General features: G+C 49.6%; 1 protein-coding gene across 1 annotated transcript in view; it reads right to left on the bottom strand.

The window, feature by feature from the left end:
- Positions 1-21,186, bottom strand: part of PCDH19 (protocadherin 19) — a 59,359-nt gene that overhangs the window by 5,481 nt on the left and 32,692 nt on the right. The gene's annotated exons all lie outside the window — the stretch shown is intronic.

The raw sequence follows: 21,186 nt of genomic DNA, 5'->3' as shown, positions 1-21,186 counted from the left end.
GGAGGAAAGGAGCATTACATTAAATTACACTGCTTCAATCTTTTGTATTAGGAAAGGAATGTTAGCAAGTCTCAAAGAGGCCAGGCTGACAGGCAGAGGGGCACGAGTCACCATCATCCACAGACCTGAGACAACAGGTAGTTCCATGGCACATTCTGTCACTCTGCTTCTGTGCTCAGCACACATCTCAGCTTTGAGACCATGCCCTGCAGCCAGAAACCATCCTGCTCTCGGGGACAACATGTGTCCAGGCTGCCCAGAGCAGCCCTGACCTGGCAGCAGACACAAGGACCAGCACAGAGCCCCCAGCAGTAGCCTATTCAACGTGGCAGAATGGGCATCTTCAGCTACCCACCCATCCATCACTGTCTTAGCCCTGTAGCTGATATAAAATGATATTTTTACGCCTCAAGCAAGGCCTGTTGATACACAGAAACACCATTCCTCTGCTATCCCAGATCCAAAGGCATGCACAGCAGGGTCTGAGCTCCTCCAGTGGCTGACCCCAGGGCTGATCCCTGCATCCTCCTCCTGCCCCAGGCTGAGGCAGGCAGGGAGCTGCTGGGCACGCTGCTGGCGCTGCCCTTTGCAGCTCAGTCTGACTCACCCAGCGTTGATGGCACCCAGGACAGTTATTCACACTCACATTACTCTACTGTTCTGCCTTGTTCTTTATCACTTTAACAATCAGAAATAGAACAACAGGAAATTCTTTTACAGCCCTAGACCTGCCCTAGTCAATACAACTGTTCCTGTCTGCAGTGACAAAATGTTCTTGATGCACGGAGCAAAGCCCAGGTAAGAACCACCACAACCACGACACGGTGAGTGCCTGGCAGCCAAACAGGCAGCTCCCCACCCCTGTGCTCGTGGCAGGGGCTGAGCAGGCTGAAACTGCTGCCTGACCAGAGCTGGAGAGAGGCAAAGGGAGGGGGAGCAACAGAGGGACAAAGCGGGGTGAGACCCCCCCCGAGCTCTGGCACTGCTCTGTGAGCGTGAGCACCTTACCCTGACACACAGTCCCCCAGTGCACCCAGCTGGCAAGGACCTGCCAGCTGGCATGGGCTGGGGAGCACCATGGCCCAGGGACAGAGAACAGCACAGCCCTGGCATGGAGACCATCATGGCCCAGAGACTGAGAACACCTCAGCCGTGGGACAGAGACCACCATAACCCAGGGACAGAGAACAGCACAGCCCTGGCATGGAGACCACCATAGCCCAGGGACAGAGAACAGCACAGCCCTGGCATGGAGACCACCATGGCCCAGGGACTGAGAACACCACAGCCCTGGCATGGAGACCATCATGGCCCAGGGCATGACCTGTGCTGCACTTTCTAAGGGGCTGAGGACACTGCACACACCAAGGGGATAGTTCTGTTGCCAGTCAGGCTGTGGGGACACCCGTGGGGGCACCCATGTGGCAGCCAGCTGGCCCAAAGACACGCTGAGCAGCTCACCTGTGGGCAAGCACCCTACATGGGAGCTGCTGAACCAGAGATGTGCAGGTCCCACTGCAGCAATATCTGTGTTTCAGCCAGACTGCCCTCACCCAGCACAAATACAGAACCTTGTTTCAGAGCACCTGAGGGCAAGGTCCCTTTTAAAACATTCTCCAGGTACAAAACATCCTGGCAGAAGCCTTTTTATCAAGAGGTGAGCAGTTATCCTGAAGTCAGACTTGGCAGGAAAAATGACATTACTAAACATAAGCTCTTGCATAGCAAATATGAAATAACATAAAATCCACAGCCACCTCTGAAATAAATATGTTCCTCAACAACTAAAGCAAAATCCATGTTAAGCTCCAGATTTCAAACCAGAGCTCTACTTGTAACTCAGACGACCAGCACAAAGGCAACTGCTGTGGGTCTCAGCCAGGCAGCAGCTGCCGAGGACCAGCAGCTGCAGGAAGACCTGGTGGGAGAAATAAAAATCCCCCACCCAGCCAAGACCCTCAGCACTTCCCAATCCCACCGTGCAAGCTCTTGGTCGGAAGAGCAGGGACAGAGGATGGGTGCCCAAAAGCCAGAGCCCAGGAGGAGCTGGCAGAGGACACGTGGTGGGCACTGCAGCAAGAGCTTCCAGCGTCACACAGCACGGGCTCTTCCCTCATCCCTGGGGGGATTAAGGAATGTCCATGGAGTACGAATCCTCCAGCCTCCTGTCCAACAGCCACGGCCCTGCGGCAGAGCAACGCGGAGCGCGTGAGCGAGGTGCCCGTTCAGCTCTCACAGCAATTGAATTATCTCCAGTGGAATTGCAACGCTGGCCAAAGAGACAAAGTTAAATTGTAGCAAGGTGCAAGTGCCTGGGAATGTAATATTCCTGATAAATGGCCAGATGACATGTGCTGTTATACAATCTAAGGTGCAATTTGGGCAATGACAATAGTCCCTGGAGTTTCCATTTCCAAACAGCCGCTCGGTTCAATCCAATCCGTGTCAGAGCAGCTTTGCCGAGGTGAGTAAGTAGAGCTCATTTGTGCTATTACAGGGGAGCGGGGAAGAGGAGCGGGGGAGCTGCTTGAGAATCAGAAATGAGGGGAGAAAAAGGGGGACTGCAAGAATCCCAGCCTGCTGGGACATGCACGGGGCAGGGGAGCGCCGTGCTGAGCGGCCCCAGCCCACAGCCTGCAGCAGCACCACTCATGGTGCCTGTACCTGGGCAGTGCCTGTACCTGAACAGTGCCCGTACCTGGGCAGTGCCCGCAGCTGGGCAGTGCCTGCACCTGGGCAGTGCCCGTACCTGAACAGTGCCCGTACCTGGGCAGTGCCCATACCTGGGCAGTGCCCGCACCTGGGCAGTGCCTGTACCTGAACAGTGCCCGTACCTGGGCAGTGCCCGTACCTGGGCAGTGCCCATACCTGGGCAGTGCTCGTACCTGAACAGTGCCTGTACCTGAACAGTGCCCGTACCTGAACAGTGCCCATACCTGGGCAGTGCCTGTACCTGGGCAGTGCCCGTACCTGAACAGTGCGTGCACCTGAACAGTGCCCGTACCTGAACAGTGCCCGCACCTGGGCAGTGCCCGTACCTGAACAGTGCCCGCACCTGGGCAGTGCCCGTACCTGGGCAGTGCCTGCACCTGGGCAGTGCCCGTACCTGAACAGTGCCCGTACCTGAACAGTGCGTGCACCTGAACAGTGCCCGTACCTGAACAGTGCCCGCACCTGGGCAGTGCCTGTACCTGGGCAGTGCCTGTACCTGAACAGTGCCCGTACCTGAACAGTGCCCGCACCTGGGCAGTGCCTGTACCTGGGCAGTGCCCATACCTGAACAGTGCCCGTACCTGAACAGTGCCCGCACCTGGGCAGTGCCTGTACCTGGGCAGTGCCTGTACCTGAACAGTGCCCGTACCTGAACAGTGCCTGTACCTGGGCAGTGCCTGTACCTGAACAGTGCCCGTACCTGGGCAGTGCCCGTACCTGGGCAGTGCCTGCACCTGGGCAGTGCCTGCACCTGGGCAGTGCCCATACCTGGACAGTGCCTGCACCTGGGCAGTGCCTCTAACTGAACAGTGCCCGTACCTGGGCAGTGCCTGCACCTGGGCAGTGCCTGTACCTGAACAGTGCCCGTACCTGGGAAGTGCCTCTACCTGAACAGTGCCCGTACCTGAACAGTGCCCGTACCTGGGCAGTGCCTGTACCTGGGCAGTGCCCGCACCTGGACAGTGCCTGTACCTGGGCAGTGCTAGTACCTGGGCAGTGCCTGTACCTGAACAGTGCCCGTACCTGGGCAATGCCTTTACCTGGGCAGTGCCCACACCTGGGCAGTGCCCGTACCTTGGTAATGCCCGTACCTGGGCGGTGCCCGTACCTGGGTACTACCCATACCTGGGCGGTACCTGTACCTGGGTAATGCCCAAACCTGGGCAGTGCCCATACCTGGGCGGTGCCACAGGTGCCCTCGTGCAGGAGCCTGGCTCTAGCTCCACATTTCGGTGTTTCTTCAGCAACTGTATGATTACACTGTAATCACGATGACACTGCTCCTGGGTACAGCAAACAGCACGATCATTAAAAAATTCATTTCAAAATCTTCCTGGAAGCTAATAAATTTTACAGCAGTTTCAATCCTTTCTCATTGCAACAAAGAAAAGCTTAGTTCCAGACAAATTAGAAGTAAATTGATTGCCTTAGGGGAATCTATTCAAATATCACTTTTCCATGTTAGAAATCTCTTCCTGAAACAAGAAGAGGAGAACCAGGGAGAACCAGCACGGGAGCAATGTGGAAAAGCAAATCATTAAATCTCAGTTCATGAAACTGAGGGGCGGGGGCGGGGGGGGGGAATCAAACTTAAAATAAAATGCAAATGTCTCACCGGGGTGCGGGCCCAACATTTGTGACGGAATTTATGAATAATAAATATGAATAAATAGTAAACACGAAGGGATCAAACACTGTTGTGGCTGTTTACTCATGGTTAGCCATCTTTCATGGACAAAGCGCAACTGCATTATTTAACACTCCTCTTCCAGCTACTTCGGGTTTTCTTTTCAACTCCAGCACCTTCATCTTCTCAGGACCCAGCACCCTCAGCACACCAGTGGAGCCCACGCTCCCTCCACCCCAACAGCAGTGGCTGTTTCTGGCTCAGGATCCACCACATTACACTCCAGATAAAATAATAAGCTCCAGCAAAATACAAACAGTCCCCAGCAGTGGTTCATCATTCGCTTGTAAATTAAGGCTCTGCACCTCTCCCTTATCTGCTCTAATAGCATAATATCAGGAAACGAGAGGTGGGGAATAGTGTATTATATTTTTGACCTATGGGCTTTACAGAGCCTTCCTCGCCTTTCCTAATAAGAAATCTCCAGTCAATGCAGCAATGTAATCCTGGCGTGGCTTCCTCTGCACAATGCTCAGAGGATACTAATAACCAGGGTCAGTGACAAATTCTCTTTACCACAACAAGACTTTCTTTTCCTCTCTTTCACCATTATTTGGGATTTATGCAGGCTAAAAATGTTGTATTTTTAATCCTGGATTGTCTGTCCCAACACAGAAGGTCAACAGTGCTTGGACAAAGCACAGGAATTATTTTAATGAAACAAGGGCTGTCATTTAGATTAATTTATTGGGCAACTGCTGATAAGGACCCGTGGCTGCACGCAGCTCATGGGCAGAGCTTCTGGGATGGCCAGTGAAGTGTGCAAGGGGGCTCGTCCCCAGCTGCTGCAGACACACACAGCTCCCAGGAAATGCTGAGGATTCCCACTGATTTACACCAGCCAAGAGCTGGCCCAATTCACCTCTTGCCCTGCTCTGTATCACCATTAATAATTCCCTCTCTTCTGCAGAACTGTCCCTGTTTTATGAATGAGGACTGAGGGACAGGCAGATCTGGGTGCCTGCCTAGCTGCAAGCCCAAGGGGAAGGACAGGCTTGATGCAAAGGATTTCCTCAGGGGAATGCTGATGCCTCTGGGATGAGGAGCAGGCTTTGGGAAGAAGGGTGATCACCAGAAGGAGCTGGAGTGTGGGTACGCCATGTGCTACAGCAGAGTCAGACCCAGAAGGTATTATGGGCTGGAATGCAATTTAATGCTGGCTGCTCCCCTTTATCCAGGACCGCAGGCCAATCCCCACCTCATTCACAAGGAAAAATTAATTCCCTTTCAGAAGGCCGGCGGAACACACCATTTAAACTCCAATTAATCCTTTTCTTAAGTGGTCCATGGAGCTCGTGCTGGCCCCTGAGCGGCGGGGATTTCACCTCCGAAACTCCACTGCTCATGCCTCCATACAGGGCTCATTAGCATCCTAACTGCTCTGGGATTCGGGATCCAGCCCTGGGAGGGAGAGGAGAGCACTCTGGGCTCTGATGGACCTCTTCCATCTCGAGCCATTACTGCTCCACCACTCATGGGCACCGCTCCTATTAATGCTGACGGCAGCTCCGGCGCCGCCTGCACGGGCGCAGAATACAACCCCTGACTTCATTACTGGAATTCAATTTCATTAGCACTGGATACAGAGGGATTGTCCTAAATACACTCTTCCTTATACTTTTTTCATGTTAATGCAACCATTTGAGTATATTATACCCTGCAGAGATGGAAACATTTCTAGTCTGTTTAAACACATTTCCTACAACTGGGAGCAAAACTTTGTCTCAGTTTATGCCTCTGACACCAGCTGCCTTCCATTTAATGGGACTTCAGTCGCTAAAACAAATTAATCCAAAGGTTACTGTTCTCTGCTGTTGTCATAGATGAAGCAAATTCACATATTCTGTGAGGGTAAGGCAGGACCAGCCAGGCAGCTACATTCCAATGGCAGCAATAAATCAAATTATTACTCAGTCCTATTCAAAATCAGGCATCGGTCAGAAAATGGCAACTCAACGCTTCTGATAAAAATCCAACAAAACAGAAATTACAGTTGGGGGAGATAAGAAGCAATTCCTGGATGCCTGTACTGGGCCAGCTCCTGGCCCGGTGCCTGTCAGAGCACATCCCTGCCCTCTCCCCGGGGTGCTCGTGGTTAATGTCTTACTTCAACCAGCACCTCCCTTGGCCAGGACAAAACAGAACAACCCATCCTGATCCTCCTCCAGCAGGGATGTGAAGGCCAGGGTGCCATGGGGAGGCTGCCTGCCCCCTCCTCCTGCCACCCGCCCAGCACGGCTCCCACTTCCCTGCGAGGTTTCTGATGGCTCCACACAACCAGTGAGAAATAAAGGAGCTGAGGTTATAAATGCTGATACATAATTTACTCCTATTATCAAGATTAAACACATCTTTGCATGCTTAGCATAAAACAACTGCCTTTCCCCAGATTTCTCAAGGACATGCGTAAACTTCATTATTATCTAAATAATCAAAAGAGTATTTCACTAGAATATTTAACTGTCTGCCTACTGGAAACTCACAGCCTTAATCTAACACTGATCCTCTCTTGTCCTTCATGTAAATATTGTTGGGACATCAGCCAAAGCCTAGGGAAGTGAGCTTCATCTTGGTGGATGGGAATCTCTCGTGTCAGATACAGTCAGCCTGACTAATGAGACCTACAGCTTGCCAAAACCTACAGCCTCGCTGTCTGTTCCAGCCATTGAACGCGCTCAGAAACCCAGTGGCACCAGCCCAGCAGTCTACAGATCCCAATCAACTATCAATAGCTTAAGTGTAAGTGATTGTGTATGAAGTACGAGCCAAATGTGTTTCCTTTTTCAGTTTTAGGACCTTCAGTATTGTTATTGCACCAGTAATGCTTGCACGGAATTAATCACAGACGTACCCACAAGGCAAAACATTATGAGAAGCTCTTTGTACTTTCTAAAAGTGTGCAGCTCTGAAGAGTGGAGGGAGCTGGAAGGCTTCCCAGCACAATGGGGCGTTCCCCATCATCCAGAGGGAGCTGGGGAATTTTATGCCTTTTCTTAAAAAACTGAAATGTTGGTTGCTGGCCATCTCTCATCATGACATTGACCTCTCATGCCTCCACCCTGGAGCTCAGCATTATCCCCTGCCTGGTGCTCTACTTTAAGTCTTTTTCAGATGAACACGGGGGTTTTTCCATGCTGGTGGATCTTTACTCTGAAGCACAAGGATGTACCACGATGAGATGTTTGCCTAGAGGGGTGGGTGCATCAGAAAATCCCACAGGGATCTGGCACAGCCACAGGGACAGGTCTGCAAAAGCTGCTCTACATTGTCCAGCACCCAAGAGTGCCTGAGCCAGCACCATGACTCACAGGACACTCCTGTTCTCTCTGCATGGCCATGGAGCTACAGAGAGGGCTCAAAGCAGGCTCCAGCTCCACACCAACGAGGGATAACAGCAATGCCAGGGAAATGCCAGCTGTGGGTTACACTGCCCTGGGGCCAACAGAAAACATGACAGAATTGCCAAAGTCTGAGAATCTGATCCATTTAATTAGATGAAACTTCGTTCTGGCAATTAATTTACCTTCATTAATCCAAAGGGCAGATAAACATGCATGTAAAACTACTATAAGGTCAATAGTTAAATCTAAAACCTCATTATAAGCTTGGGGAAATGACTTTACCTGTGAGTCATGGACAAGTTCAATTCCAGCAATCCAGCTAGGGTCCTGTCCCACCCCATCCCATTCTTCTCACACCCACAACCATGGGGGTGAGATGGAGAGCGAGCCCTGGAGTATGTCTGGGGTTGTCAACTGCAGAGCCACAGGGAGATCACTGAACAGCAATGGAAAATAACTGTATTTTCATGACTTGCACAAGCACTGCAAGGAAAGCAGTCAGCTCCACAGCTCCAGCCCTCCCAGACAAGCTGCTGGCAACCCATGGGGACCTGGGCAGTGATTCTGAGTCCCACCTGGGGGCTGCACACCACACTGGGACCGTCCCACACAGCCCTTGCTGTGGCTCCAATGCAGAGGAGGGAGGCCCCTGCTCCCCAGGATGGGCAGCTCCAGCTCTGCCCCAGCATCTGCCAGTGCAGCCTCGGAGGATTTCTGGCTTCCTGAGGCACATTCCTGCAGCACTGCCCTGAGGTCAGGCTGGATTGTGTTGGCTCCTGGCCCCAGTTCACAGGGCTGTCAGCTAAATTGCACCACAGCATCGTTACTCTCAGTGATGGTGTGACAGACAGACAGAGCCCAGCTGGATTTTCAAAACCTAAGCACTTTGCAACACTGACAAGCAGGAAAAAAACAACCACCAACCCACAACCCTCGTAGTCTCAGCAGGTTTTAGCTGGAAATACCCAAAGCCAGTCAGTGTAAGACCCCACAAAGTCATTCCTCCTGAACCACTTTCCTGACCAAACCTTTTAGGTGTCACTGGGAAATAAAGAGCGATAGGTACCAGCCCCAGCCGGCGTTACCTGATTAGCCTAGTCCCCACCACATCCTCAACACCACCCTTCTTCAAAGGGATAAAGCACGGCCGAAATGACTGATGTAATTGGTGCTTTCAGACAGAGTTAGCACACGGAGATGAGTCAAGTTCATTACCCTGGCGCAGCACAGAGAGGACGCAGCCGGCGCTGGGGCCGAGCCGCCGGGGCTCCTGTTCCGCAGAGATGCACCACGAGCGAGGGGGCTCAACCCAAACGTGCCCCTCTGCAGTGGGACCAGCCTGATTGTCCCCCAGAGCACAAGGAGGAGGATGCCGAGGGAAGGCAGGCAGCACAGTCCTGCAGCAGCTCTGCTGGAGCCTCCCTACAGGGACCCACCCTGGCTGTCTGCAGCACACGGCTGTAATGCTGCCTCCTCGCCACTGCACGCCCGCCTCCTTGCTAAAACACTTACACATGCAGCATGCATTAGAATTAAAAAACCATTAAACCTCGGAAAGGAAAAACTTTGACAGGATGCGTAATATACTAAGTATAATTAATTAAATTGGATGAGGCACTGGGGGACGAGAGAAGAGTGGATGGAGACTGTTCTTGGAAAAGGCATGGTAATGCACTAATGTTCAGTGTGTGCCATTAAAAACCAGCCTTGGAAGAGGAGGATGAGCGACAGGGGCTTCGAGAGAAGGCACCAGCCAGTTGGGCACCTCGGGTGAGCAGCAAAGGAGGAGATAGCGTGACATGCGGCCAATTAGAGCCCTAAAAACTATAACGATGGTAGGAAAGGCACAAGAGAGATGGAAAAGCAGAAATAGCAGCAGGCTGCTAAACAGCAGTGCTCTACCAGTGATAGCCTCCTCCAGAGAGCTGCTCTCACCCACCCCACCAGGGAAGGACACCAGGCCACTTTCACCAACCAGCTCCAGGCTCCTTGGGGCTGAGAGGGGATTCATCCTGGACAGCATCTGGCTCTCTGTGGGATTATTCTTCAGCTATTTGTAACTCCAGGTGCAGTTCCTTAGCGTGGGCAGTACCCTGCTGCATCCACCCATCCCCTCGGCAGCGCCTGAGGTGGGTGGGAAGCAGCAACCAAAGACGGGGCCAGGGTGGGAGCATCAAAGGCAGCCCCAGCCAGCACAGCAGGCACAACGTGATGAGACAGGCACAGTCTGGCTGTTCAGCAGGACAAAGTTTTAACAGGCTTAACAACAGCATCAGCACTGATCATTAGGCAATTACAACTGCTGAAAGTTGACAAAGCACCAGGACCAAATGAATTATCTCCCCAAATCCTGCAGGCAGGAGCCTGGAAAAGAGAAAAGTCATTGTCAACAGCCTCTGATAGCTCACTGGGTGCAGAGCAGTAACTAAAAACTAAAGGGCTGTTCATTTACTCGCTGTTTTGAGAGATGAAAAGGAAAGGCCAGGAAATGAGATCTACAAAAATATTCTCATCACTCAGGGGGTGGTGGGAGGGAAGGTCCTGGAAACACTGATACAGCCAGGATTGCTCAGCGCCTGGGGACATCTGATTCAGAGGAAGGGACTGCGTGTGTTTGGAAAGAGAAGGCAGATTTTGGCTGGGGGAATTGGCTTCTGAATCATCCCCAGCCTTACTTGCTCAGTTCTGCACATTCCTGCACAGCTGCCAGCACCAGCCAAGGGACAGTCGTGAGCTCTTCTCCAGGATGTGCCAAATCCCACTGCTGCAGGGATCTGCAGAGCTCAGTCCACGCAGGACCAGGGTGACTCCCTGCTCTGCTCCCCCGAAAGCACGGGATGCTCAGCCCTGTCACGCCGCACTTCTCGGCACTTCACTCTGAGTGACTAGGCACGCTTTTCCGAAAAACATGCAAATGTGATTTAAAGACTCTAAGTGATACAGAATATATCACATCCCCTGGGAACCTGTTCCAGGGGGTAATTATTCTAATTCCTAAAATCATGCATCTCATTTGCAGCTGGAATTTTCCAAGGCAAATCTCCATCTCCCAAGGCTCTGTCTTGTTCACTGAACTAGGGAGATGCTCAGCAGCAGAGATCTCCTCTTCCCTCTGCTTCTGAACACAGGCTGAGCTGACCAATGTCTCCAGCAAGGTTCAGAGCACGTCCCCGAGGATGCCATCTCTCCCGGGTCCTATTTCAAGCCCAGTGGTCTCAGCTGAAAGAATCCTGATGGATTCAAAAGGCTTTGAGTGAGGTCCTAAATCTCCAGACACATGTTTGGAGGGTGAAAGCCAATTTTTTCACCTGCCTCAGAAGCTCCTGAACAGTGTCCAGAAAGCCAGGGGACATGTTTGCACTGACAAGGATTCTCCTCTCCATTCGCTTGCCATAGCTCGGTCCTCGCAAGGCAAGGCTGCTCAAAGAAGGGCTTGTGTGGATTTTTACAGTGAATTAATTCAACATATCCACCTAGTAACAATGGAGGGAGACTGACAAAGCAGAGGTCAGGCAATGAGGGAATTGCAGGTAGAACTGTTGATTTTAATTACTTGTCTTCATTAAGATGAGGCTCCTGGATCCTACCGTGATTACTAATGGGTCAAAATTTTTGCATGAGTGAATGTACTTCTGCTAAAGGGTGGAACAGACACAGGTTTTTTTTCATATTTTACAGGGGCTTCTCCACCACATGATGCAGAGAATTCCCAGGAGCCAGCAGCATACCAGAGGGGAGCAATCTATAGGTGCAAGATAAACATTTTTATGAGGCACAGAAGTGCCCAGAAAGAGCACGACAAGGTGGAAATAAGTGAAAAACAAGGAAAAACTAAGTTATAGTTGAGCTGTTTGCGTCTCCTTGGCACTTGAATGAGCTGCAATACGAGCATCAGGGCTACCTGTGCTCCTGACAGCACTGAAAGGAAACAAAAGTTTGGAACAAGCCAAACACATTCAATTTGCCTGAATAATTTAGGCTGCTGAGTTATCATGTGCTTCGTGGCCTGTCATCGAGAAGAGCTGCACTGCACAGGAAAGGTCTGTAAATCAATGCATCTGAGGGACCAAAACTAACCAGAGAGTGGCTGCAAAAGCACCTCCTGTCAGAACAGATGCAGGACATGGAAGTCACCCGGTGAGCGCTGTGAGGCACTCGGCATTCCTGGGCTCCAGGGGTGGCTCCCTGGGAGCCAGCCACAGGACACACATGGGACATCCTGCACACACAGCTCCCACTGAAACTCCCTGGGAGCCTGCCACAGGACACACATGGGACATCCTGCACACACAGCTCCCACTGAAACGGGCTGCTGAGCAGCAGTCAGTGGCACAAATAACAAATAAAGGGGCTACAGGAAGGCTGGAAGGGACTTGTGTCAAGGGCAAAAGTGATAGGGCAAGGGGGAATAGCTTTAAATTCATAAGTTAGATAAGGCATCAGGAGTGAATTCTCTACTGTGAGGGTGGTGAGACCTAGGCACAGGCTGCCCAGAGAAGCTGAGGGTGCCTCACTCCTGGAAGTGTCCAAGGCCATGCTGGATGGGGCTCTGAGAAACATGGGACAGTGAAAGGTGTCCCTGCCCATTGTAGGGGGTTGGAAGCAGATGATCTTTAAGTCCCCTTCCAACTCAAACCATTGTGTGATGATGATGATGATGATGGACTGGTAAACACAGAGAGTAAAAAACAAACCAAAGTCAACAAACAAACAAATCAGTGTACACCTAGTAACCTTCCAAGACACACCTGAGTATGCCTGACCCTCCTCAAACGTATTTACACCCTCCAATAATGCAGCTACTGTTCCCAAAAAACACCTTCTCTGCCAGTTCCTGAATTACTACTGTGCACAGTTTTAACTTCAGGTTTCCAGCCAAATTCTTCTTCCCACACGAGAGCTGCCCCTTATAGCTTCTCACCAAGCTGTACCTAATCCAGGATCACAGGCAGTTGAGTTGAGAAAGTTCCTCTCCTGGGGCAAAGCCAGATGCTCCTTGCCTGGCTCGGGAGCCCTTCGGCCCTGCAGGAGCTGACAGGGAACGTGCCCGAGCAGGCGAGGCAGCGCCGTGCCTGAACTCGCACCAGCTCCTGCCCTGCCTCATCTCCTCACTGAAGCAGTCATTTCCAAAGCAGTCAGAGGAAATCAAGTGCTCGACCTATTTTGGTTTGCAAGACATGAGGACACCCACCTCCCTTGGCTTCTCACGAAAATTTCCAACCGACACTCTTCACTCTTTCATTTTTCACATGAAACAGTGCAGGAACAACCACAAAACCTGCTCTCTCTCCAGCACGCATCCAGCAGAGCCAAGACTTCTCCCTAGGAAGTGCCAGAAGCTCCTCACCTTTCACCCCCACCAGCTGCAGGTCCTCAGCACCCCACGGGACGTGGTAGCCCCTGTCCCTGGCCGGAGGGACCCTGCTGTGACTGTCCCCACACCTCCAGCCGTGTGCCGGGGGGCTCCGCGGCGCTTCCCCAGCAGGCAAGGTAGCATCTGTGGTGAAATCTCACCAAATGATCCAAGATAGGTTTCTCCAGCTGGGACTGATTGAATATAGCCTGGGCACCGGATGATGTGGGAAATCAGTCGTAGCCGAGCACAAATTGCATGCATAGAGGTAATTACTGCAGCACAAGGTTGGTAGCACCACTCCCCACATGACAGTACATCTCAGCAGTTTTCATTTCCTATTGCTTCAATTCAGAGAGGGGGTTTTTCATCTTTTTTCCCTTTTTTTTTTTCCCTGCAGTTCAATTTAAACTCCTTTTCCTGCAGGGACTGACACTAACCCAGGATTTCTTTGGGATAAAGCTCTGGCTTCACTAAACCAGTCATTCCACACACCCAGATGTCCCCCTATTTATGACACCCAGACCTCGAGCCTGACCCATCTCAACACAACTCCACTGCCCTGCCCCAGGTGTGACTGTCACTGCCCAAAGGTGAGGTGACACAGCAGTGACCGCCTGTCACCTGCTGCCATGTGCCAGCCCCCCAGCCAGCTGTGGATGTTGGTAATGAAACACAATGTGCTGGTAGCCAATGAAGCCAGTTACAAAGCTAGCTGTTCTTCACACTTGAAAAAGGGTGAAATACAATAAGGAAAATGGAACAAAAAGGGGTTTCTGCTGAAAAATAAAAACACTAAGAGAGCTAATGCTGAGAGTGGGGAAACTGATCACTACCATTACAGATATTCAGCAAAAATAGGGGCCACCCTATGCGTTACCATGATTATACACATCATGACTAACACAGATCTGTAATAATACTTGCTATAAGGAACTTATTTTCCAAACAGACACAGGGGTTAAATGCAGGATGGAAGGGGAAATGACTGTGCAAAGGCAACAAACACCCAGCCAGAGCCTGGCACAGCCCACGCTCCTGCTCCCCAGCCCACCCACTCCCCACGTACCTGCGTGCACCGGGAGGAAAGGCTGCCAAACTTCTTAATAATTCTGTGACCCATTTAAAACTATCTAGTCTTACATTCATATATGCTGTATGAGAAATAAAATACAGCACTCCCGAGTTCTGAGTGGCAGCACTTCCCTCAAGACAGATAAAAGCTGCGAGTTCTCTTTGCTGTTTGGTGCCAATTATTACAGAGTTTTGACTTATATATTATTACATAGATCATTTAGTAAAACAACCTACATGCAAACCCAGTGGTGTGTCTCCCTTCGGCAGATATCTGCAGGAACTGGAGCAGCTCAGACACTCACCCATATCTCCGTACTTTGGAGACGGGTGGGCTCCTTCCCCTGCACCCAGGGGAGACACAGTCCCTGCCCTACAGCTCTCTAATTAACAGCCTAATTAACAGAGGTGCAAATGATTTATCGTTATCACACAAAGAAACGTAAATGCACCACGTTTTGGAGGGAAAAACAGCAGGCACCCAACTTGTGGCAGCCCCTCTGGAGATGCTGGCTCACACCTGAACCCCCCATGTACCGTGGCAGGGTCTCACCTGCTGGCACCCACCTGTGCCCAGGGCGCTGCCCCGGAGCCCCCAGGCCGTGTCCCTGCCCCCGCAGAGCCGGGGGTCACCACGCTGCTTGTGCTGATTATTCCTTTAATAAAGGGCCCTGTATTTTCCAGAGGCTGCAAAAGTGATGCGGGTTGCCATGGTAAGCACACACTTTCCCATTTAGCAGAATAATAGGCAGCTTTGTATAATTCACTGATTTCAGATGATTTCTCACCCCAAGTGCAAGTCGCTCAAGTTATATAAGTCACCTGTTGTTTAGTCAATCTGGCAATTTTAATTAGAATAAATTTTTATGATTCGTCTTTGCAACACTTAGAGCAGCTCTGCCACCAGAATGCCGAGATGTCTGTAAATTATACGGGTCCCAATCACATCTTTTTTTGCCGTTTTAATTACAGTAACATTGCAGCATTAATCATGTAAGCCTCTGTTAAACAAGTAACAGCCATCCCCTATCATAATTAAAAAGAAAGGCCAAGCAAACAGGAGCTCTGGTGTTTACCATATTTTCTCTGAAAATTATATTTTAACTTAGGAGTTTCACAAACAGTAGTTTTATTTGGCTCTAATTAGTGCTGTGAAGGAAACACCGAAAGGTTAATAAGAGATGGTTAGTTTGTAATGCAAGTTTCCCGGTGCCAGCCCCAGCAGTTCAGTCTGTTTTCAGAGTCATTAACGATGTAGATTGATTACAGGAGGAGATTGGGAAGTGCTGGCTTGCTGGGTTAGCAGAAGGTTTGCTTTTATTCATATACCTTCCCTACTGTTAAATCTGATGGCCATTACCTTGGCCACTTTGCCAGACTTAACTGCTGTGAGAAGGAAAGTGTTAAAGGTTTCCTTAGAAGTTACTGGCAGAGAGGGAAAAGAGGCCACATGAGCCTTTTTTTGACTTGTTTGTAAGGCAAAAGGAAGCTGCAAGCTTGCCTGAACTGTTTATTTATCTTAAAATATCTTAAAATCCAAGTATTGGGTAGCGGCCCTGGAAAAGGAGGCTTTGGAAGAGGCAGCATTAGAGCTACCCCATCTTCAGCTGAACCCTGAGACAAAGATCTTCTCTGCAAAGGTTCTCCTTGGGCAGGAGTTTAGGAACAGTTAACAAAACCAAGCAGAAATAGAAGCTGAAATTCTCTAATCTGAAATACCTCTTCTTCATATCTCCTATAAATTGCTCTCCAGTCACCCAGTAAAAATATGGGTAAGCAATGAGTGGATTTGACAAAATCTCATTAAAAAGTACAATGAAACAGTAGAAACTCTCCAAATTTCGGGGCTGATCATTCATCCATTAAAAACCTACACAACAGGGCATGGATTCAAGTTTTAGTTTTCCTCTCCAAGTTGCCAAAATGTTCACATCTGCTGAGTGTTCTCTGTGCTTAGGGGGGAAAAGACTTGAGGATCTAAAGGTTATAACTCGTGTGACCCTGAATGGAGTAACTTCAGTGATGAAGACTCCACAAGAACTACCTTTGAAGGAACCTGAAAACTGAAGGAAGAGTGCCAGGAATGTGGGATACAGGACAATGCTTCTTACGCAAACAAAGGAGGTTGCACATCTGTTTGTTATTTAGCTCTGCTGTTGCAAAGAGGGATTGGCTTCACTTATTGCTCCAAAGATGACTTCAGTGTCACCCCTGCCCCCCAGCACTTCCCAGCAAGGACTTCTCCAAGCTGTGCTCAGTGAGAGCAGCACTAAGGGAGAGCAGCACAAGGGATCTGCCCGTGCCAACCAGCAAGTCCATGCACAGCTTAAACCTCCTGACGTGAGCCCTGCCCTGCTCTGCTGCAGCGTGGAGGTGAAGGCAGCTGAGCTCGAAGGTGGGGCCACCTGTCCCTCTGTCCAGTTCTGCCTGTCCACACCGACCTCTGAAGAAGGAGATGAGTTACATTCAATGGTCCAACAAAAGATATTGTGCCCCTCCACAGTCCTGGTTAGGAATGTCAGCAGGAGCTGGGGAGGATGGAGAGGGCATGGACAAAAGCATCAGTAACCTCCACACGGAGCTGACTTGGATGCTCAACACGCAATCATCTGAAAGTGTGGGAATCATAAGACAATCAACTCCTCTTCCCAAAGACCAGCTTACCCACTGGTCAGAAAAATCCTTCTCAGGGCTTTCAAAGGACTGTGAGAAGCTGATTGCTCCCTCCAGGCTGGCCACTGCAGGAGCGCACTGAGGCTGCTTTACCAGAGCCGTGCAGTAATACAGAAATCAGAGGAGCTGTAATAATTGACACTGCCCTGTAAAGAAAGCTTACAGCATTCATCCATCTTAAGGGATGTGCTGTCACTCACAGATGAATGTTATACTTTATGTCTCGTGCTGCATGTATGAATACAAGAAATTAGGTACTTTCATTAATTTGTAGAAAAATCCAGAGAAAAGCAGCCTCCAAAGCCCTAGAATATGTCACTTAGGTCTTTATGTACTTGCAGCTCTACAGAAAGGCTTTTCTGCAGAGTGAAAGGGGGCTGTAGGTAGAACGACTGCTGGAAATCAGCTTAAAAAAATCAACAGTTTCTAATACCTGTGTTTGCCTCCGGTTAATACCATTAGTCATGTTCCCAATTCATAACTGAAATACACCCAGATGCTATGGAGATGAGCATAAGAACCAATTGGAATATTCCAGATGAAACCTGATCCCCTAAATGATGATACATCTGAATAATTTGGGATGCAACCAGCAAGAAAAGTTTCAGTGACTATCACAGGCCCACTTCTCCTTTACATCCAAATCTTATTTCTATACTGTGTGATAGCATAAAGAAGACTTAACATAACTATTTAAATATAACCCATTTCTATTCAAAGAACCCTTCATCTTGCTGGAGTTTATGGGACTCAGACACAATTAAATCCCCCCTGTGAGCAAAGTTACACAGATGTGGAAATGTATGCAGGATCAGGTCTTTCCAGATGACATTTCACGTGAACCTTTACTGCTGATCTGGCACCAGAAAAGTGGAAGTGATGCATTTAGAAGCAATTCTCTGTAGAGATCCATTACTGACATTGCTTAAAACCCTCTCGTTTTGATTTTAAAGCTTTTTCACTATTTTATGGCTGTGGTGACTATTTCTAACACTGCCATTTTATGATTAGCATGTACTTATTATTTTCATATTTTCTATTTTTATCTTAAATAGTGAATCTCTGCTTCATTAGACCAATGATTTTCTTTCTGTAATTGATGGCTAAAATACTGGCCAGCACTGGGAATTAAGATAAGTGTGAAATCTGTTGCTTCTAACATTAAAAACTTATATTGGAAATATCTCCTTTCTGATTTCTAAGCTGGCAAGAGCTCCCGTGATGACTTAGAGAGTACAAGAATGGCTCTCGCTCAAGGCAAGGTGAAAAAGGCAGTAGAATACATTTAAGCATACCTAGGTGCTTGTGCACAACCACACAAAGAAAACAAGCCAAACCTGCACAAGCACTATGACTGGAAGAGGGCAAGGGGATTTAAAGAAAAAAGTGCCAGTATGAGGAAAACCAAGGGAGGAATAACTACCTGAATCACAAAACAGAGTATCCAGCCTCAAAGATGCTAATTCAGGTCCTGAGGGATCTAATCAGCCTCTTTGTTGAAGTAAAGATAAAACTTTTTGACAGCAAACGCTTTCTGATAAAATGGAATTTTCAATTACCCTGTGAACATCTGGTCCGTGCTGCCATTTCCAGGGAAAACCACCACCACAGTCTGCAGTGTTGGGGAACATTTCACGCTGAGCTCTCCCGGTGCTGCTGGGAGGGGCAGGTGTCAGGAGCTTCCAACCCCATGGCAGAGCTCCTGCCAGCGCCTCACCCCACACCACCGTCCTCAGGGGCAGCGTGCACCACACTTCAGCTCCTCCTGGAAAGCAGGGCTGCCTCCAGTGCTGCACTTCGAGCCACGGGTACACCAGGATACAGAGAAAATCCACCCCATCTTGCAGTGAAACAGGCCGAGGCACAAAGGGGACCCCAGGATTTAATCCCATCCTCCAGCAGACTTCTCCAGCCATCCCAAAACATTGCTGAGATCCAGCAGCTGCTTGAGAACAGCCCCCTCGCAAAGAAATCCGTCTGGAGGTTCAGCTGAGGACTCCTTAGGAAGAGAGTACATATAAACTTCCAGCAGCACTTAGCACCTCCACAAATAAACAAACAATTACAGGCAGCCAGGCAATCGCTGAAGGTGGAACAGCACCAGTGCCCGCCTTCCTCTGCATCCCATTTGGTGTCAATTAGCAAGGGAAGGAAAACAATCCTGGGCTATAATGAACTCCAAATTGGGTACATATTAGAGCAATTAAAGCCATCTTTTCATCAGATGAATTTATAATCAATAATTAAGATCCTGAGGTAAAGAGGGACTGGGCAGAAGTCCTGCTCCCAAAATTCGCAATGTGGCTGAGCTCCAGGCAGTATTTCTGATGACCTGCTGCTACCCACTGAAGCTCAACACTCTCCATGCTATGGTTTGCCATTTTTCTGTAAATCTAGGTCATTTCCAAAGGAGGAGAAAGGGCTCCTGCCAGCAGGACTGGCAGCTGGTGTCACTCCCACCCAAGAGTGGCACCAGGAAAGTGAAACACCAGCAGCTCCCTGGGGCTCCCATGCCTGAGTACTCACCACTGGTGCCACTGGTTTAAGAAGACAAAGGAGCTTGGATCCATGCAGCCTACCTCCCTCTGCAGGAAATGCAGCATCTCAGTAGGCAAAGTCTGGCTAGACAGGTCCACACTGACCACCCCGAGCCACCCCAGAGGGATCATCCTCTACCACCCAGCTACAAGGATTTCTCCCAACCAGTGTCTGCCTGGGCAGATCCAGGGTTACCCACTGAGCAGATAAAGACTCAATTTATTGGGACACAGTCTGAGAGCTGGCCACTCATGAAGGACTCGTGGTGCCTCAAGCTGAGGTCCAAGCCCAGCAGAGACTGGCCACGGGGGAACCACACCAGGCTCCCAGCCAGGAGATCATTACCATCAACGAGCAAACTCCAACAACAACTCCCCACCCCATTTCTCTGGGATTACATGAGATGCAGCTTGGGCAGGGACAACAAGCAAAAGCAAAACATGGGTACATGAGCTGCCAGGCTGCTCTCCAGACAAGGACTGTGTATTTGAAGCAGTAGTCAGACAACAGTCCTGCACATCCTTGTCAGTGAACTAGTCCTGCGCATCCTTGTCAGTGAATTTCTGGTGCTTCCTCTCCACCCTGCCACTTTGCCCCAAGACCAGGTAAAAATTACCAAGCCAAAACCATCTCTTTAATCATGTGGGAACTGTTGTTATCCCCATCATCTCAGCATCTTGATTTTCCTCATTATTTTCTGCAGTTCCTGTTTGACAAATCAGCTCAGGCAACACTCTCTTTAACCTTTTTTTCTGCTTCTGTGACAGTAACCACTCACTTCCCCACCTGTGCTGCTCCTCTCATTGCTCCACCAGCAACCCAATAACCTCACAGGGTTACTCCGAGCTCTTCCTCACAAGACAGTGGGGTTCCTGCCGGACAAGAGAGCTGATTGCAGCACACCTGCCTGCAGGTGCAGGTGGGTGTCAGTGCAGCACTATCAGGCTGCTTTCCTCCCAAAAATAAACCAGACCCAGGAGCACCAAGCCCCTAGGCCACCGCAGGACCAGGACACAGACAGGTTGCCTTCAGAAGTCACCTTCTGGAAATACACCTCCTTTTTGGGGTGTATTTTACATGCAGTGAGGAGTCCATGCTACAGTGGACTGAACCATATTTACTTCTATCTGACTCCTCCGATGAGCTCTGCCTCCAACTCAGCCTCTTTAACTTATTTGCATTGTTATCAGAGCCAGCACGCAGGCTTATCAGAAATGTAATCCCTGTAAAACCCTGTCTGCAGCCCACTGAGATTGGGTTTTCTGCTGAAGAAATGTGACAAAAAATTAACAGATGTTGCTCAGACCATTCACCAGGATGGGAATCAATTATGAACATTTTTGCTTCTACAGTCATCCCTTACTACAAATGCATCTTAGGAAACCCTCTCCTGATCGAAATGAAAAAGCATTTCTTTGTAATAGAAGAATAATAAATGATAGCTATCAGCCTGCATTCTCTGACATGGTGCTGGTCTGCAGAGAATTAAACTGCCACTGTACAGTTATATAAATGTTTAATTTTTTTCATCTTTGGCCACAGTAGGGTTGTCTGGAAATACATTATCGCTGCGGATGCCATCCCTCTCCAATTAGTGCAGCTGGCAGCGTGGAATGTGTAGGTGACCTCTGTGTTCCCTCCTCGTGGAGTCTTACAGGGTTAACTATGGCCATTTAACAGACTCTATCGAGAATTAATACAGAGATCAGATTCTCTCCAGAAAAATCCCACACTCAGTGGCACAGATGGCAAGAACTCTCTCTCCCCCGTTTGACTCTTTTATGACAGCAAAACAAAGGCTTTTAATG

Source organism: Anomalospiza imberbis, chromosome 14 (genome assembly GCF_031753505.1).
Source record: "Anomalospiza imberbis isolate Cuckoo-Finch-1a 21T00152 chromosome 14, ASM3175350v1, whole genome shotgun sequence".
Classification (NCBI taxonomy): Eukaryota; Metazoa; Chordata; class Aves; order Passeriformes; family Viduidae; genus Anomalospiza; species Anomalospiza imberbis.
This window is presented reverse-complemented; position numbering and strand designations above follow the sequence as displayed.